General features: G+C 47.5%; 1 protein-coding gene across 1 annotated transcript in view; it reads left to right on the forward strand.

The window, feature by feature from the left end:
- Nucleotides 1-4,783, forward strand: part of TRABD2A (TraB domain containing 2A) — a 53,516-nt gene that overhangs the window by 46,003 nt on the left and 2,730 nt on the right.

Consider the following 4,783-nt stretch of genomic DNA (forward strand, 5'->3'; position numbering starts at 1 on the left):
TTGCCTCATTTTTCTCATCTGTAAAATGAACTGGAGAAAAAAATGATGAACCACTCCAGTGTCTTTGCCAAGAAAATCCCAAATGGGGTCACGGAGAGTTGGACAAGATTGAAAAACCACCGAGCAACAACATTTTAATCTGGTCCAGCTCATACTCTGTTGTGTTGTAGGCCCATGGGAGTGTGTTTGATCTCTCTGATGTAGATGGACCCCCTCATTTAACCCCTGGGGCAAAGGTTAAGGGACTTCCCCAAGATCCCACACTTGGTGGGTGAAAGGATGTGTCTGTAGAATGCAGCTGAGCCAACGGTGGTGTTGGGGGATGGAGGCATGTGTGAGCAGTGATGATCAGAAGAGCCCTGGGGAGAGCACCAATCAAAGTGAGAGCAGCCCAGAGCCTGGCAGGCCATGATAAAGCGGTAGACATATCTTACATCTTCATAGATACAAAATAAAAGTAGGAATTCAAAACTAAAGGTTGGGATGGAGGGACATGACTTCAGCTTGCCTAAGACAAGATGGGACTAAGTAGCAAAGGAAAGAATTGTTAGAAGGTGTGCAGTCCAGCTCCCTTTCATTTTACAGATGTAGAAACTGAGACCTGGAGCAACTAAGTGCCTTACCTAAGGTCTCAAAGTGATAGGTAGTAGAGGCAGCATTTGAACTCAGGTTCTTTGACTCCAAATCCAGCAGATCTCCCTTGTAGAGGATTCCCATCGAAACAGAATGGGCATCAGAATGTCGAGGTGGAAGGGGGTCAGATGATGGCCATTCTTAAAAGCCACATCTGGATATGAGGTTGGCAGGCAAGGAAGAACCTCGGGTATTCTTGGGTAGAGGAGTGAGTGGTATGATGATAACAATAATGATGATGAGGATGAGGATGATGATGAGGATGAAAACTGAGATTTCTATAGTCCTTTGAGTTTTGTACTGTTCATTATATATGTCGTCTCACCAAAACCTCAAAACAGTCTTGGGAAGGTAGGTGCTCTAGAGTATCACCCCTATTTTACAGAATAGAAAACTGAGGTGTTAAGTGACTTGCTTGTGGTTATACAACTAGTAGGTACCAGGTAGGATTTGAACCTAGCATTCTTGGTACTAAGAATTGCCTCTTGGTTGCTGGAATGAATATGATCAGAGAGAGATGATAATCTCATTTGTAGAGTTTGTGATAGAGGAAAGTTAGGCACAGTGTGAAGTATACTCTAGATTTAAGAAGGCCAGATTTCAAAGAATTCAGAGAAAGGATGTTGCAAATGACATTTATTTGAAAAATCAAATTTTTCAGCTATCAAGCATTTTTAAGAATCCCTTCTACTTTCTCCTTTCTACCCAAAAAGGAAGAAAATCAAAACCTTCCTAAGAAATCAGCATTGTCAAGCAAAATAAATTCCCACAAATGCCGTGGGCTTGGCCTTTAAACCTCAGCCTAGCAGTGGTTTGTAGGACGGATACCTCCCTGGGCCTTAGTTTTTCCAGTTGTAAAAAGAGTGAGATCAACCAGATGGCCCCTTCCAGCTCTATATTACTATGGTCATCTTGCTACTATGAGAATCTACAGGAAATGGTCAAGACTTCACTGAGGCCCCACTCTCAGCCTCACTAGATTACCATTGACATTTTGTAAAAGTCACTTCTCTCTTGTGCTAGCCTGGTTCTGCCCTTTTCTCTTTCCCCACCCTGGTAGCTCTCTTTGCTGGCAAGTCTTCATTATCCTACCCTGACTGGAGACATTTACCAGGGCTCTACCACAGGCCTCGTGCCTCTTGCCTTTGCACCCTCTGCACACCCTCCTTCAGAGAGCTCACCCTCTTCTATGGCTTTAGACCTCATCCTTAGGCGGCACACTACAATGGGAAGAGCCCTGGGCCTGGAGTCTAAGAACCTGGGCTCAAATCGCACCTGTGACGCTACTTACATGGCCTTAGAAGAATAATGGAGGCTCCCTGGCCTTTAATCCTTTCACTTAGACTAGATTGTTGTGTTTGTCCTTTGTTCTCAAAGATGACTGTGATGTCAGGAAGATGATGACATGATTTGCAATTACTTTGATTTGAATGAGGGCTGTGCAGAGTCACCAGCTTCACTTTCTCCTCCGGAGCCATCTGGGTCCAGTGGCCAGATACTGATAAGGACAACTAGAGATGGCCCAGGATGCAGTAGATGACCCTGGCTCTTTCAGGCTAAAGCCTTTTCAGGTTCTCATTTTGAATGAGGTAAGGCCCATTCAGTGAATAGGCCTCTTTAATAAGTGAGTCAAGGGACGGCCCTTTAAAGAAAAAAAAAAATCAAACTGGGAGGGGAAGACCTTCAGGATTGCTGGCCAAAAGAGAAACAGTCACTATGTACATTCACTCTGAGCCAGGAGGGCCCAAAAAGTAACCATCAAATGGTGCTTGGGCAGGGACCTATTGTCCAATCTGTGTGCTCCAGAGTGAACTGGGTTTAAGGCTTGGTCTTTGAGAAAGAAATCTAGCCAAATCTAGAGGAGAGATGGAAAGGGAGAGGGCTAGATCTCGACCTAGGATCTGATGAAGCTGCTTTGCCTCCCTGGGCCCAGGGAGGTTATGTGACTTTGGATCATAGATTAGAGCTAGAAGGACCTTAGAGGTTATCTGATGCAAGCCTCTCAAATTACAGATGAGGAAACTGAGGCCCAGGGAGGGGAGGTGACATCAGTCTCTAGATTCACCTTCTTCAAAGGCAGTCACAGCACTGATGGTTCTATCTGTGACCTAGTGTCTGATCACTCTCTGTGTGCTGAATTAGCTCAGTTAAGGACCTTAGAAACTTGCAACCTTCTCACTTTATAGCTGAGGAACTGAGGCACAGCTACCAGCCGTGGCATATGCTTCTCAGCCTGCCTCTGGGGAGGGAAAGTCCTCACGACACATACCCCAAGACTGGGTCCAGAGGCTGTGTCTGCCCCCTGGGGAGGGGGCGGACAGAGAGGGGTGCAGGCAGAGGAGCCTGCCAGGATCCTGCCTCTGTCTCTTAAGCTGGACCTGAGTTTCTTCCTCTGTAAAATCAGAGTGAAGTGAGGGGCCACATAACCTCATCCCCCGCTGAGCCAGAAGCAAGGGGTGAGGCCCATCTGGGGACCTAGGCCCCGAGTGTGTTCTGGTGGTGACTTCTAGTCACCGTGGCCAAGAGGCGGAGTCCTCAGCAGCTGTCAAGCACTGGGGCTCGCCTCCCTTGCTCCCCCACCAGTCAGGTGTGAGCTGCGGTATCTCCCTGGAGTGGGCGGGCGATGGGCGAAATGGACCCTTTGTCAGGAATACTTCTTGGTCCTCATTTTCCCTGGTGAGACCCTTGATGACGGCATTGAGTCCTCTGGAAAGGCCTAGACCAGAGGATCATAGTTTTAGAGCTGAAAGGGTCCTGAAAAGTCATTGAGTCAAGCCTTGTCATTTTACAGATGAGAAAATGAGGACTGTTTAACCTTGCCTCAGGTCGGACAGCTAATCTGTGTCTGAGGTGGGATTTGAATCCAGGTCCTCCAGACTCTTATCCGTTTAGGGCAAGGGAAGGGGTGTAAGCATTTCTATAGTGCCTGTTACATGCCCAGCACTGTGCTAAGTACTTTACAAATATTATTTCATTTGATTCTCACAAGAACCCTGGGCAGTAGATGCTATTATTATCCCTATTGTACAGATGAGGAAACTGAGGCAAATGGAGGTGATGTGACTTGCCCAGGGTCACACAGCTAGGAAATGTCTGAGGCCAGATTTGAACTGGAATCAGGTCTTCCTGATTCTAAGCCCACCAGTCTATCCTCTGTATCCCTCTAGCGGCCTCTACCCCCATCTGCTTGTTATTTTAGAAAACACTTAGGTTCTTTGGAAGGAAACACGGACGTGCTTTTACTTGTGTATTTGCCATCTTGGTGGTGGTGGTGGTGGTGAGGTGTATGGCAGACATTGTACTCCCCACACTAAGAGGTGATTGCATATCACAGCTATCCATGCTGTCGTTCTACCACACTTAAGTCCCCCCCATCCGCCCTTCAGTTTCTCTAGCAGCGGCAGGCTCTTCCAGCAGAGTCTAAGCTCCTTGAAGGCAGGGGTGGGCTCACGTTTCTATCTGTTCCCAATGCCTGGCATGGATAGTGGGCACTTAGCTACTTGCTTGTTGATTGATTTCAGAGTGGAGCCTTTATGAGATGTGAATGAATAGGGGTCACCTGGGCTTCGCTTTATCCCATAAACGAATGAAACTCTCATGCTCCTCTTCTGTTCCCCTTTCCCATCCTTCAGGGATTTCAGCAGGTATTCCCAATCATGGGGGTTGGGATCGAGGGGGAGTCATTAAGCAGAAAAAAGGAATCTTTCTGTATTGGGATTGGAGAGGGTATAAGGGTATAGGACATGCTGGGAGAGGCAGCTTGTTGTAGGGGATAGAGAGCTGGCCTCATGCCCAGAAAGACCTGAGTTCAAGTGCTGACTCTGTCATGCACTGGCGGTATGACCCTAGGCAAGCCACCTAGCCCCGTCTAGTGTTCTAGGCAACTCTTGTGAGACTCCAGCTGCCCAGAAGGTGCTGACCTGGTTGGGTGGAGGCAATGTCCTGTCCCAATAAAATCACTAGGTCTGTCCCTGTCTCTAAAAAGTGTGATTTTTAAGCACATCACCTTCCCCCTCCTGTCAGTCACTAAGGACCAGAAGATCACCCATTTAGGCCATCTAGACCCACCCATTCATTTTACAGATGAGGAAGGTGAGACCCAGGGAGATCAAGTCACTTGCCCAAGGTCACACGGAATAGCCAGAGTGCA

Source organism: Vombatus ursinus, unplaced genomic scaffold, assembly GCF_900497805.2.
Source record: "Vombatus ursinus unplaced genomic scaffold, bare-nosed wombat genome assembly UNPS02015066.1, whole genome shotgun sequence".
NCBI classification, from domain to species: domain Eukaryota; kingdom Metazoa; phylum Chordata; class Mammalia; order Diprotodontia; family Vombatidae; genus Vombatus; species Vombatus ursinus.